The sequence below is a fragment of the Armigeres subalbatus genome, chromosome 3, assembly GCF_024139115.2.
Source record: "Armigeres subalbatus isolate Guangzhou_Male chromosome 3, GZ_Asu_2, whole genome shotgun sequence".
Taxonomy (NCBI): Eukaryota; Metazoa; Arthropoda; class Insecta; order Diptera; family Culicidae; genus Armigeres; species Armigeres subalbatus.
The window spans coordinates 361,695,727-361,711,880 of NC_085141.1; the positions used below are offsets into that span (position 1 = coordinate 361,695,727).

A 16,154-nucleotide genomic window follows, 5' to 3' on the forward strand; every position below is an offset into this window, starting at 1 on the left:
GTACAATTCGTGATTCATGCGACGCCGCCAGATACCGTTCTCCTGTTTACCTTCATCGTCCATGTTTCATGGCCGTATAAAGCCACCGGAAGAATCAGAGTAGTATACAGCGCGAGTTTTGTTTTCGTTTGCAGACTACGGGACTTAAGCTGGTTACGAAGTCCGTAATAAGCCCTATTTGCAGCTGCAATACGCCTTTTCACCTCGCGGATAACATCATTATCGCACGTCACTAATGTTCCAAGATACATAAATTCTTCTACCACTTCAAATTTTTCACCATCCAGCACCATTTCGCTACCACCACCACTAATGAACCCACGTTGATTGCCAGCGACCATGTACTTCGTTTTGCTGGCATTGATCGTGAGTCCAATCCTCGCTGTCTTCCTCTTAAAAGGCACAAAAGCCTCTTCCACGGCACGGCGATCAATCCCGATAATATCGATATCGTCCGCAAATGCCAGGAGCATATACGATCTTGTGATATTGGTACCGCTTCTTTGCACACCAGCTCTCCTAATCGCTCCCTTGAGCGTTATATTGAACAGTAGATTCTAGAGTGCATCACCCTGCTTTAATCCATCTAAGGTAACAAATGACGTCGATATTTCATCCGCAACCCTTACACTTGATTTCGATCCGTTCAACGTTATATGAATCAGCCGTATCAGTTTCGCCGGAAAACCATGTTCTAGCATAATTTGCCATAGTTCATTCCGTTTCACTGAATCGTACGCCGCCTTGAAATTAATAAACAGATGTGTCTGCGGAATTCATCAAGGATTTGTCTCTGGGTAAACATTTGATCCATCGTTGATCGACCCTCTCGAAAACCTGCTTGGTATTCACCGACGAAGGACTCTTCAAGCGGTCTCAATCTGTTGAACAGAATACGGGACATAATTTTGTACGCCGAATTGAGGAGGGTTATTCCTCGGTAATTGGCGCACTCCAGTCTGTGCCCCTTCTTAAAGATAGGGCAAATGAGGCCGTCCAACTAGCTGGCTGGCATTTCTTCGTCTTCCCATATTTTCGACAGAACTTCATAAAGCTGCTCACTGCCATGTTTGAGAAGTTCAGCCGGGAGCTGGTCCTTCCCCGCAGCCCTATTGTTTTTCAGCTCTTTAACAGCTTTTTTAACCTCATCTAGTGTAGGTGACTCCACAGCTTGTCCATCGTCGCTAATATTTATTCTGTTCACCGATGCACCGTTACATTCACATCTCGAAGTGTTGCTTCCAGCTGGCAGCCACTTAGGTTTTATCTGTCAGCAAATTCCCTTGTTGCACATGACGGAAGATGGCGCTGTCTTCCTCCGCACGCCATTGACAGACTCATAAAACCTGCGCATATCGTTCTGCTCCATTTTTGCCTGCGCCTCACTAATAACTTGTTCTTCGTACTCTTTTTTCCTTTCTCGTATACTAAGTATACGGTAAAGGCTATATGATCGCTCCAAAAACAAACTTTTTATAGAAGGCCCGGAGACCCATAGTGTCATATACCAATCGACTCAGTTCGACGAATTGAGGTGATGTCTGTGTGTGTGTGTGCACAAAACTACTCAAAAAATGTCAATCATTTTTCGGGCACTTATCCTCAACCGATTTGCTCGCAACAAGTTGCATTCGACGCAGAATCCTGTCTAATTGTTTCCTATTTGAAATTGGCCAGATCGGACAATGGGATCGAAAGTTATGGCCAAAATACAAATTCATACGAAAAAATCGCGTAAAAAATGTCACTCATTTTTCGGGAACTTATTCTCAACCGATTTGCTCGCAACAAGTTGCATTCGACGCAGAATCCTGTCCCATTGTTTCCTATTTGAAATTGGTCAGATCGGACTATGGGATCGAAAGTTATGGCCAAAATACAAATTCATACGAAAAAATCGCGTAAAAAATGTCACTCATTTTTCGGGCACTTATCCTCAACCGATTTGCTCGCAACAAGTTGCATTCGACGCAGAATCTTGTCTCATTGTTTCCTATTTGAAATTGGCCAGATCGGACAATGGGATCGAAAGTTATGGCCAAAATACAAATTCATACGAAAAAATCGCGTAAAAAATGTCACTCATTTTTCGGGCACTTATCCTCAACCGATTTGCTCGCAACAAGTTGCATTCGACGCAGAATCCTGTTTCATTGTTTCCTATTTGAAATTGGCTAGATCGGACTATGGGATCGAAAGTTATGGCCAAAATACAAATTCATACGAAAAAATCGCGTAAAAAATGTCACTCATTTTTCGGGCACTTATCCTCAACCGAGTTGCTCGCAACAAGTTGCATTCGACGCAGAATCCTGTTCCATTGTTTCCTATTTGAAATTGGCCAGATCGGACTATGGGATCGAAAGTTATGGCCAAAATACAAATTCATACGAAAAAATCGCGTAAAAAATGTCACTCATTTTTCGGGCACTTATCCTCAACCGAGTTGCTCGCAACAAGTTGCATTCGACGCAGAATCCTGTTCCATTGTTTCCTATTTGAAATTGGCCAGACCGGACAATGGGATCGAAAGTTATGGCCAAAATACAAATTCATACGAAAAAATCGCGTAAAAAATGTCACTCATTTTTCGGGTACTTATCCTCAACCGATTTGCTCGCAATAAGTTGCATTCGACGCAGAATCCTGTCCCATTGTTTCCTATTTGAAATTGGCTAGATCGGACTATGGGATCGGAAGTTATGACCAAAATACAAATTCATACGAAAAAATCGCGTAAAAAATGTCACTCATTTTTCGGGCACTTATTCTCAACCGATTTGCTCGCAACAAGTTGCATTCGACGCAGAATTCTGTCCCATTGTTTCCTAATTGAAATTGGCCAGATCGGACTATGGGATCGAAAGTAATGGCCAGATTACAAATTCATACAAAAAAATCGCGTAAAAAATGTCACTTATTTTTCAGGCACTTATCCTCAACCGATTTACTCGCAACAAGTTGCATTCGACGCAGAATCCCGTCCCATTGTTTCCTATTTGAAATTGGCCAGATCGGACTATGGGATCGAAAATTTTACCATTTTTGCCTTTCTCGTATACTAAGTATTTTATGGAAAAATCGCTAATAAAATGTCACTCATTTTTCAGGTACTTTTCCTCAACCGATTTGCTCGCATTAAATTGCATTCGACGCAGAATGTCTCATTGATTCATATTGAAAATTGGCCAGATCGGACTATGGGCTTAGAAGTTATGGTAAAATTACTATTTATTGTGAAAAAGAGTTCAAAAAAGTATAGCTCACTTTTTCAGCACTTAGACTTCATCTATTCCCCAACACAACAACACAAGCAACACAAGTTCAACAAATCTGGTTGCAGTAACCATATTGTGACTGAATCCGGTCATATATAAGTTACTGTGATTGATGTGCAATATGTGTGCTTCTCAGGTCGCTCGCAACAGATTGCATTCGACGCAGAATCTTGTCCCATTGTTTCCTATAGAAACTTGGCCGGATCGTACAATTGGGTCAAAAGTTATGGCGAAAATACTAATTTTAAAACTACTAAATAAAATGCCATTTTTTGCTCTTATGCTCATCCGATTTGTTTGCAACAAATTGCGTTTGGCGAGAATTTGTTTCGTGCATATAAACAAATATGAAAAATAAGACCAATCCACATATTGGTGTTATTTGAAATTTTTCCAAACCTTTTGAACGAACGAGAAAGGCACCATCACCGCTAGGTGGATTAATCTGGGTTTTTCTTCCTGCGGTGGGTTCGTTTTTCGGCTGCTCTTGCTTCCTTGTACCGATCTCTATTCGATCGGGTACCCGACACCAACATCCGGCTTCTGGCTGTCACTCTATGACACTCCACATCAAACCAACCCGTCCTGGGTTGCCTCTGTGCAGTGCCTACCACTTCTCATGCTGTTGTGCTCACCGCTCCATGGATCGACTCCCATAGATCGTTGATGTTGTCGCTAACGTTGATTGCACTTATCCGTTCGTCGAGCTTCTGGCGGTACTCAGCCGATACTCCTTCCGCCGACAATCGCTGGATATTGTAACGCATTGTTCGCTGTGATCTTTCGTTCGATACACTTGACAACCGTGATCGAACTTTACTGACAACGAGGTAGTGATCAGAGTCAATGTTCGGACCTCTGAATGTCCGCACATCTATAACATCCGAGAAATGGCGCCCATCCACCATGGTCTATCTGGTTGCAAGTTTCACCATTTGGGTGTCGCCAGGTGTGCTTCCGGATGTAGGTGCTACTGATGGCCATCCCTCTAGCAGCAGCGAAATTTACTAGCCGTAGGCCGTTGTCATTGGTAGCGGAGTGAAGGCTCTCCCTACCGATTATGGGACGGAAAAAGTCCTCTCTACCGACCTGAGCGTTAGCGTCTCCGATAACAATTTTCTCGTCATGCTTTGGGCACTCTACATAGGCTTTATCAACGTCGTTCGGATTTATCGTTTGTCGGTGCGTAAACGTTGATTATGCTGTAATTGAAGAATTTACCCCGTATCCTCAACACACAGATTCGTTCGCTAATGGGTTTCCACCGCATCACTCGCTTCATCTGCTTGTCCATCACTACGAAACCAACTCCATGCTCTGCTTTTCCGCCGCCGCTGTGATAGATGTTATACTTGAATGCAGTGCTGGTCGTGGGGTCCACGGTTCGGTATTCACGTTCTCCGGATGGCCATCTTGGCCTTCTTGAATAGCGGCCACGTTCACTCCAACCTTCTGCAGCTCGCGAGCCAGAAGGCTCACTCGTCCAGGTTCATTTAGGGTCCTAACATTCCAGATACCGAGTTTCCAATCATAGTCCTTATTTCGTTGCCAGATCGGTTGCCAAAAATAACGTTCTCTTTTTCTTCTATCTCTATTTTCGTGGTATTTGAGAGGCTTCAGTAAGCTACCTTACCGGGGTCGCGTTACCTACCACTTTAGGTGCCTGCCAGAGTAAACGCGACGAGCGATGCGACGCGACGCGACTCACGTAAAAGAATAACAATCATTATCAACAGGCTGTCAAATTGCACTGTCGCGTCGCGTCGCATCGCACGTCGCGTTTACTCTGGCTTCGCCCTTAGGTATAGCTGACGCGATACAGCATTTCGTTAATCAGCCGCTGGGTACCAGACAGACGCTGTTTGAGCAGCACCTCCTGGTGAATAGACGCTCGAGGCGTACCTTCTCACTCTAGCTGATGTCAGAAGGACAACAGTGCCCAGGCTGCACTACCAGCTAAGTACACAACCCTTAGCTGGCGGTCTTTTGTCATCGGACGACCCGTGGAAGCGTGAGACAGGAACTTGTGGGGACCAGAGCTCTGTTGGGCGCTCCTTCCTTGATGTCAACCCACCATTTTGCAGCCCATTTTGCAGTGTACAAATACTATTCCATTTAATTCCACTACACCCGATTCTGTTTTTGCACGGCCGTATAAAACAAATCCCATACAAATTTTTTGCAAAGTTGCTCCATTTTACATGATTTGTCGAGAAATCATAAAACTGTTTTTACACGGATTTTCAAATTTTGAACTGAAAACTTTTTTTACACGGAACGCATCCCCCGTGAAAAAAAAGAATCAGGTGTACTTTATTGTATCTTTGACAAATATGTAACAACCTAAATAGTAAGGCTGTCTTCAGTGTCTCGTTCTTGACTTCACTTGAGTGTTTGTCAAAGGTACAATAAAGTAATGGAATGAAATGGAATAGTGCAAACTCGTCTAAAAGCTTAAAATAATTTTCTTATTTTTATGCCGGTTATATTCTAAGGCTTACCTTGAATTTTTTGCCATTCTGTTTGTTGTGGGTGGGCACCTTTTTTACCACTGATATACTTTGACTTATCATTATTTTTGCCATTTTGTTTATAGGTACATAGGATTATCATTTATTTATTTTTTGCCTTACATCTTTTCTTCAATCACCTCAGAAAATAGCTTACCTTGTAGGGGAGCAACGACTACCCCATTGTCGCAGTCAAACAATTTATCTCTCCGTAGAAAACATGCTTTGGGCGCTGGTAAACAATCAGCGTGCTTCCTCTTAAAAAACAACCTAGAATTCCCTGTCAGCCTACTGAGATTGAATTACAAATTAGTTTGCTGGCATTTCAAATGGCTACTACGATTGAATTTCAAATTCATTATATACTTTTTATTTGTTATTGTCATTTGAAAATATTTTTGTTAATAGTTTATCTATCAATGTAATCTAAAAATGCGAATGCTTTTTTCAAGTTAACTTTATTCCCCAAATTCACTTTTCATAGGAAGCCAAGGCTACAAGACAATGGTCAAAGAGAGGACGTTAAAACAAAGCCACCCTTAAATCCAACTTAAAGACCTCCAAAGACAAATATTTTTATGATTACAAAATAATGAAAATTAAAATTAACTTAATCATCTAAAGATAATGATCTAAACACATTGAAATTGAATAAAAATTGTTCGATAGTACTATCTGGTGGAATAAAACGGGACGCGGACATGTATATTTTGTAGTGTGTACGTCCTTCCGATGAAAACTAGTCAGCCTATTGTTGATGATGGTCGGGAAATAAAGCCCCGGGATCTCACCCTCTGGTCACTGGTCAGTTAAAAACTCAGACCGGAAGGTAGATCCAAAGGTAGGTTGAGAACATTGAGACAACGATAATTATCTTGGCGTGACATTTTCTGCTGCTAATAAATAACAAACCAATTAAAGCGTTGTTGTCAGCAACAGAACTGTTCTAGATATGTTGATAGCAGTTTCATGAAACTATTGAACAGTAGTAGCTCGACCAGTAAAATGTGAAAAGAAAGGGGAATATGAAATTGTGGGAGTGAGGCCCATGAATGGCATTAATCTGATCCCGGGCAGAAGCCATGAACAGAATAACAAAACATGATATGGACTTGATTGATATAAGAGATAAAAGGACAGGCAACAATATCAAAAATTTGCACCGAAATATCATTTAAATATCAAGATATGCTATGGATAAGAACAAACTAATGGCACTTGATATTGATCACTTATTACAAATAACATATCTTGATATCCTCATGATATTTTAGCAGAGACGTCGCATCCGCATGTGCAACCTGTGCACTGCACATGTAGCAATTTTGTTCCTAACATTGAAACTCTCGATTTTTTGTCATTCTTATACAAATATATACTTGGATTATGTGCATTTGTCATATGTTTAGCACAAATTTAACGATTAGGTATAAACACATAATCGTAAAATATGCACGGATTTTTTACAGGCGACATGTGATATGAGGCTACTGAAATGCTGCGATGGGGGCGCGTTATATTTTACTCCACGATACCGAAACAACGCACCGCCACATGTTGTCCAACACGTGCACTTTCAACTGAGAACGGTTTGCCATGCATCATACACGCATTATTTTGTGTGTGTAGGTCATCCGCTTTAACCGCAATCGGCGATGTATAGGTAGCCAAAAGCGTTAAGGTTCCCCCAAACACACGCGACGCGATTCTATCGCTTGCCGACAGCGATTCTGTCGCCGTTGGTATGGAAGCGTAAATAAAACATTGCCTGCAGCGAACCAACGATAGAATCGCGGCGACTAGTTGTCGCCGTCGCGGCGATGAAATCGCTTAGGTCTGAGGGAGCCTTTAATCGTTGGCAGTGCACGGTTTGGTGCCGATGGTGCCGATGCAGAAAAGCTCATCGGTTTAGTGCCTATCGAGTAGGCATGCGCGTTTGGTTGAAAAGCGCGCAATCGGAACAAAATAGAAAACGAAAAGAGAAAAATTGCATGGAGGCGAGATGGATCACATTGGTCCTAGCCGTCAATTTAACAACACAAACAAAAAAAAGAAAAATTGCATGATCAGATGTGTACGCTGATGGAGAGAAGAACACATCTAAAACTGTTCAACGTCTGTACACGTGGTATGAAAACAGCCCTTCGAAAAAAAAAGATTCATCAAAGGAATAAACTAAAATAGAATAATTAATAGTTGAGGGACGTTTAGATTATAAACTTCATTGTACAGACCCCATTTTCTGATACGTATGACATGCTTATTACAAATGTATATTAGCCATCTAATCATTCTTAATATAATTTAATTTTTTGAGCACATAATTATTAAAACTTGTCTTATTCAACGAAATAATTAAAAATACTGTTTCATTGAATGTCATTGATGTCTTTTATGTCATATTGAAAAGCATTATGATTCCCCAGATTAGTTTGTTTTTCAATTTAACGCACTGTCACTTTAAGTTTATTTTGAATTTAATTTGATAAATGGGATGTGGCTTAGAAGCAGATAGACGAAACATATGGGATCGTTTATATTAGATGTGTCATTTCAGGTCCCTTTTTCAGGTCAGGTTTTTCTCAAAATATTTAATTTTGATACGAGAAGCACGAACAATCATCAACTCGTCATAATTTTCATCATTGAATTCTTAACTTTTTTTTCTACAACAAATATAATTTTGAAAAAGTATCATCGGCGCGTGCTTACTCGTATTTTAATGCTGATACATTGACAGCTACATCAAACAACTGAAAACCGAAATACGCCACTCGGGGCACAGGTTGATGAATTGACCACGCGACGCCTCTGTATTTTAGGCACAATATTGATATTGTCTTTTGATCTTTTTTTTATTTCTTTATTAAAGAGGCTTGCAGCCCAAGGCTGGCTCACCTCTGTTTGATCTTTTATCTCTTATATCAATCATGTCCATATCTCATTTTGCTATCTAATCAACATTTGATATTATTGAGCTATTTTCGTCTACTCGGGATGTTATCGATGTACATTGTGCGTACATTCAAAGGTCCAAACATGGGACACTTGGACAGTGAGGAGTATGTCCAAGGGCTTGACAGTGGGATTTGTTAAATTCCTACATAAAGCTGCATATATCCGCTAGCAAATACCATCAAAGCGACCGTGCGCTGTTCAAAGCACACTAGTCCAGCGCAGGAGCTTCGACAACGGCAACGTCATTGGACCGAACACGAGCGGAAATCACGACAGGTGACACCGTCTTGAAATGGCTGATGGATCAATGCCACAGCTGACTTCCGTCCCGTAGGGTGTGTTGATTGTTTCCTTCCCCCGCATTGGCTCATTGCATCAGCAAAGTTATGTAATTTACTCATACCCAACATTCTCCTTATTCTCTTATAAAACAGGAAAAATATCCAACGTGGGCCACTAAATAAAAGATTAAATTAAAACCAAAGAACTTCCACCCATTCGATTGTTTCAAGGTTAAAGCCAAATGGAAACTAATGGATTTTTGGGAGATAGATTGCACTTCGAATAGTGATGTCATTTGTCTTAACCTGGTTTTACCTAATATCTAGTTTAATAATATTTCAGTGTGTCAAGTGTCAACTAAATGAATTCAGTCGTGCCAATTTGCCACTTCTGGAAACATCGTTTAAAAGCGGACCAAGCTCCAGTTCGAACGTACAATTATTGAAGAATAAAGATAAGTAGAATCTTTGTATTTAATTTCAAAATGAGTTCTGCAGTACAACCAATATGAGAGCCGAGCAAAGATATAATATCCCGAACAGCACACATGGTGCCCATGGATCGCGTAACTTATATGTGGCTAGATTCAGTTATAATTAGATTGTTGCGGTTCTTCAACATAATCAACGTCCACAGCCCATAGAAGCACTGATGGATGATGATAAGGACTAAATCTATGCGCAGCTGGAATATGAGTACGACAGCTGTCCAAGCCATGACGTCAACTTCGTCATAGGAGATTTGAACGCACAGGTTGGCCAAGAGGAAGAGTTTTGACCGACTACATATTGGAAAGCTCAGCGCCCACCGGCTGACGAACGAAAACGGCCTACGACTAATTGATTTCGCTGCCTGCCAGCATATGGTCCTTCGCAGCACCTACTTCCAACACAGCCTTCCGTAAGGGTACACTTGGAGATCACCACTGCAGACAGAATTACAAACTGACCACATTGTGATTGATGGACGGCACTTCTCCAACATTATCGAAGTCAGAACATATCGTGGCGCTTACATCGAGTTTGACCACTAATCTGGTGATGGTTAAACTGCGCAGAAAACTGTCGATCATCAACAATGTTTGGTACTGACGTCCGCCGCGGTACGACCTAGAGTGTCTGAGGCAACCTGATGGCACCAGTGCATACGCGCAGCATCTCGAGGCCGCGTTACCGGAAGAGGGTGAGCTCTATGGAGCCCCTCTTGAGGACTGCTAGAATACAGTTCAAGCAGCCATTAACGATGAAGTAGAGAGCAAAGTCGGGTATGTGGTACGAAGTCAATGGCATGATTGGTTCGACGAAGTGTGCAGATAGATTCTGGAGGAGAAGGACGCAGCGCAGGCGGTCGCGATGCAGCAAGAGAGCAGACCCGCCTCTTTCAGGAGAAGAAACACCGCCTATAAAAAGCAGAGTGTGAGGATATGGCACACTGGCACAGCCGTCAACCGCAAAAACTAACGGAAGCTCAACGCATCCCGTAAAGGCTTCGTGCGCAAGCTAAGTGGTGCAGAGATAAGAATTAGAGCACCTTGACGGACGAACATATGATGATAGAAGTGTGGAAGCAGCACTACGAGGGACACTATAATGGCGTTGAAAGATCAGGCAGTGAGAACCAAGGTAGCGGAGCAGATGACTACATCAGTTCAGCGAAAGTATCGGAGGAAAGGAAGGAAGGGGTCATATGCCCCATCTACAAGAAAGGCGACAAGCTGGAGTGTGATAACTTTCGAGCGATCGATCGCTATCACTATCCTCATTGCCGCCTACAAAGTGATATCCCAGATCATCTTCCGTCATCTGTCACCAATAGTGGATGAGTTTTTTGTTTTGAATACAATATCAAAGTGATTTTTTTACAACTATAGTGAGTTCATTACTTATATTGCGCTAGAAAGTTTCATGCGGAGAGCCGGGTGTAACAGCCGGGGTTCGATTTTTATCAGATCCAGCCAATTTATTTGTTTCGCGGATGACATGAACATTGTCGGTCGAACATTTTCAAAGGTGACAGAACTGTATACCCGCCACAAACGTGAAGCAACAATTGTACTGGTGGTGAATGCGTCGAAGACAAAGTACGTGCTAGTGGGCGGAACCGAGTACGATAGGGCCCGCCTGGAAAGCAATGTTATGATAGACTGGGATACTTTCGAGGTGGATGATGAGTTCATATGTGGGAGTGAGGCCTACTACGGGCTCCAGAAAAAAAAAACTACGGTCGAAAAAGATTCACACCAGCACCAAATGTGTCATGTACAAAACGCTCATAAGGTCGGTAGTCCTTTACGGACATGAAACTTGAACCTTGCTCAAGGAGGAATTGCATGCCCCCGATTCGAAGCGAAGAGAAGTGCAATATCGGAGGCATTGCGGAAAGCGGACAATATGCGTCGGGGTACACCGCCGCGGAAGATAGATGTCGATAATGAACGATCGAGGCGGGAGCTAAATGGCTCTACGAATATGTTGAAAGTGCATTGAATAGATCCATCGTCGAGGACCAGTGGAGTTGATCGTGGCGTGCGAGCACATCGGCTTCGGTTCGTACCATTAATCCGAAAACTATCTCCACCCGGATTCTTTGGATTGGTCTCGGCACTCGTTTGGTCACCCGTAGAGGTGAGAATGTGCATAGATCATGAATATACTGAACAGGTGAAAAAGTAGCGTTGGTAACGTAATAGCCTTCCATGGATACGCACACTAAGTTTTTCTTTCTCGAGCTCGCCAAAATCGGGCATCGCATCGCAATCGCTGTAGCTCAGTAAATATCAGAACTGAACTTTGGCAGAAAATTTGATTTATTACTGATTTTTAGCAAAATATTTACCGTATCTCGGCAACTGAAACGTCACTTTTACCGAGATCTCGGCAAAATTCGTGTTTGCTGAAACTCGGCGGGAAAATAAACAAAAAAAAATGCTGAGACCTCGGCAAAAAAACTAAGTGTGCGGGTCATCGGTAACGAGGGAGCTCGATCGCACCCACGCAGCTGGTGGATTGCTGCGCGTTGCAAGCAGATGCTGACGGTGAATGTAAACAAATGTAACATTAGGGGGTCAAAGGCGATCTGTCAGATCACATCCATATTTAGGTACCGTCAAATGGGGGGAAGATGATCATTTTATGTGTCAGTCAAAAGTGCCTAATTTGTTTTTGAAACGGTAGTCAACAATATTCTAGTTCAAGTTATGCTACCGCTAGGTAGAAAATCCGAGTTTTTCGATTATAATCATGAAAATGTATTTTGTGGAAGAAAGAGAGAGTCATAAATGACGCTAGTTTCGATTCAAATATTGACCTCGTAGACTTCTTTACGTAGTAAATTGAACATTCATAAAAATAACCTAGTGTATTTTGACGGCTAGGTCATAATGATTTTAGTAGAGCCGTCTTGATCAACTTCACCCCAAACCAGATTACTCAAAAAATGTGTGATAATTTAATTTATTTCAATGAATGCGAACGCATTTCAGAAAACTAAAGTTGTTGATTATTGCAACGTATAGCAGTACATGTTTTGAAAATATTTTGTTGCGATTTAAAATCTAAACTAATGTGACCAGACGTCCCGCGTTTCGTGTAACGTAATTGGACGACACGAAACGTCGAAAATTCCACTCCATTTAAATTCGATGCGGACCAAAATCTTGCGGAAAATTTAGCCCAGTTCGAAGACGACCTTTACAGCGGATATCGATAGTAATAGATCCAACAGTTACGTTGAATAACTTGGTGCTAAAAAGTGATCTAAAAATGTGAATATTGTGTTCAATGTAGCCTCACATTCCTGGAAAATTTTAGGCCGGATTCTCCAGCTATCTGAAATTTGACGGGAGTTTTGATTTTCTTAGCAAATATTTATTCGGTCTCACCTGTTTGAAAATAGATTGGAACAAAAATCGTAAAACATATTCCGGAAGGCGGAAACTTCAACCAGAACTTTAAAAAAATGTGTTTTAATTTATTCTTAATCACAATATCTACTTTTGTTTGGTATTTTAGAAAGAGTTGTTTAGGTTACTCAGAAAATAAATTTCGATATTCGATATCATTGCTTCTATCGCTACAAAAATAATATTTCAACAAAATTCTATACACTAGACGTTCAACAGTTGAAAGTAAACCTTGGTAAAAATTAAAAATTGAAAAAATTGATTAAGCGTATTACTAAAACATATTAAACTATATATATTAAACTAAACTATGAACTTTTTTGTCCCGCGTTCACACAAAATTTATCTGGTCACATTAATGTAAACACACATAGCTATTGCATGTTTTGTCTTAAAAATGATCATCTTCCCCCCAGATGACGGTACCTAAAATATACAAATAACGTTACAAGGGGGTAGGTGAGGTCAGGATCATAGGAGCATAACTACTAGAGCGGGGCGCAGTTGTATGGAAAAACGCACATTTCGTCCTATCAAGTGAGATCAAAGTTTTTCTGAATCCTTTTGGGACCCCAATCAACTGTGCAAAATATGGGCTCGATTGGTTGCGACCTCGCATGCCGCATCGCGTTTTAAATTTACATGGAGATTAGTATGGAAAAACGTACTTTTTTACATTTTTGCTATTATCGGCTTCAATTTATCATTATTCACGTGACTCAGTACGTGAGCATATAGTCTGGAAGATGCCGAAATACTTTGCCGAAGATGGTACGTTGCTGGAAGGTCTACAAAAAATGTTATTACGTTTCGAAAATTGATTTACAAACCATATGCAAGAAATCAATGTTTCTGCCAGCACTACCGGACGACCTATGGTTATCGAAGGGCAAAATCCATCTTCCTTCTTGTCGGATTTTTTTCTTTGTGAAATGATTCCGGATAGCTCCCATTAGCTCTATAGTTCTATAGGATCAATTATTTTGAAATAACACTCAGTTAAATTATTGGTCTACGTAGTTCGGCAGTGCTGGCAGAATAAACGATTTTTTGCATATGGTTTGAACACTCAATCTTCGAAGCGTTATAACTTTTTTCGTGGATGTTCCAGCAACGTGCCTTCTTCAGCAAAGTTTTTCGGCATCCTTTGGGTTATACTTTAACGCAATGTGCCACTTGGTTTACGATGAACTGAAACCTCTAGTAGTAGAAATGCAAAAATATACGTTCTCCCATACTAATTTCTATACAAACTTCAAACGTGATGCGGAAAGCGAGGAAGCAACCAATCGGTCTCAAATTCTGCAGAGTTGTTCAGGACCCAGAATGGCTTCGAAAAAAAATTGATTTGAAAAAATGACCATGACGCCCTACTCTAATAACTACATTGATCAATTTCTCTTCGTTGATGTTTTCTTCTTATCAATGTAGCATTTTTCAGTAGTTTACCGTAGATTTATGATTCGCAATGATGAATGATTGTTGCAGACTCATATTCCGAACACTCGATACATGGAAATTTATCTGAAATTTTCCGTTATTATTGTATAAATAAACGAATTTTCACGGTAAGCGTACAGATTAAGGACAATAGAGTGGCCTAACAATGAAATAACGTTGAAATTTATCTTCTTAGTGCATTAAAGGTGGTGTTCGGAATTTAAGACAATGTTTACTGTGGGTATTTGGCATTTGAGACAAAGTTTGGCAGAATAAAATTATTCAGTATAGTTACAATTAATAAAATATTATTATTAAGCGCTTATATGATAGTTCTATTCTTGCGCTACCCGATGGAAACAATTGATCTCTTAAAATATTCTAATTCATGTGCCATGAAGACCTCCGAAGTGAAAAATGTGCTTAAGTGTTCGGAATATCAAAACTGTATATAGCAGACAAGTCGGTGAATGAATGAACATTATTGCATAAATACAAACACGAAGAACTTTTTTGCAAGAGCATTTATTCTATTCTTAAATACATTAGCCGGTAAAAGAAAATCCTACATCCAGTCGTCACTAGTAAAGTCTATGTTATCATCATTCCCAGGTGGTACGTTGTTCAAGAATCTTAGCCTCCACTCGTCGCTCGAGAAATCAACACCACTTTCACTTTGGGGAGGTACACTTTTCAGGTATTTCACGAGACTTTTGATATTTTTCTCCAGCGCTTTGAACTGCAGATACAGCTCCTTATTGTTGAGGTCCCGTTTAAGTTGCCTCCTTAGTTTATTTTTCGTACGGATCAGCAACACCAACTCTCGTGGTAGGGGATTCGACGAATTGGGCATGCATCGCTGGGTCTCGGCTTGCTCCGAAACTGTCGATTCACTGGCGGGTTCCATTTATTATTCTAGTATTGATTCTGGATTGCTAAAATATAAAACAATAGTAAATTTTGATACACAATGCGGTAAACTTTACATATTCAAATACTTTAATGGTTAACGAACATGCTAAATTGCCAAGAATTATCAAAATTAATACAAATATCAATTCCAATCTTATTGCAATTATTTCACATTCATACTTCTTTATGTGTTTGATCCTTTTTTACATATTTTAAACAACAAAACACTAAAAAAAGGATTAAGGGTATTTTTTAATAAACAAACATATTGTATCTTATATTCAATCAACCTCTAATAAGGCCAATAAAAATAATAACGACGAGAAGCAAATAATAAAATTCCTAATATTCTAAAATATTTTTAAACTTGTTTAGTTATTTATTCCACTTTACTTGAAATTTCTCGTCTCTAGCACAATTTGAATAAGTTTTTTAGGGAAAATGGTTTAATAGTAGTTTTACAAATGAGATCGACCATGTTTTTTGTTTACACTTGTAGTGCCATCTATGTTGTTGTTGATCTCACAGATAGTATGAAATCAGTACCACATTTCATTCAGCAAATTTAGAGCAATCATATTAATTAGAACAATCTAAATTTAAAGCACTTAATAATTTTCAAATCGTAGTTTACCTTACTTTGATAATAATCGAGATTTCATTAAAATCGACACTTCGTTATTTGATGCGATGCTATATCAAGCAACAACGCGGAGGAATGCTGGTTTGTTTTTGTTTACCTATCTCTCACACATGCGTTCTGCGCATGTCAAACAGAGGCAGATCGGCAACTGGTGCAGGTACGCTCATTTGTCTTCGAAGTAATGATACAGCTAGCAGCAAACATAAGTTGTAAATGTATGCAGCAATTCG

The 16,154-nt window shown here is 40.3% G+C and overlaps 1 long non-coding RNA gene across 1 annotated transcript; it reads right to left on the bottom strand.

Moving 5' to 3' along the window:
* Positions 1–14,850: 14,850 nt before the first annotated feature.
* On the bottom strand, positions 14,851–16,154 carry LOC134223408 (uncharacterized). Its single transcript, XR_009982566.1, has 2 exons — positions 15,916–16,154; positions 14,851–15,304 (listed from the first exon to the last, which is right to left on the bottom strand). It is a non-coding gene; the product is annotated as an uncharacterized LOC134223408 (long non-coding RNA).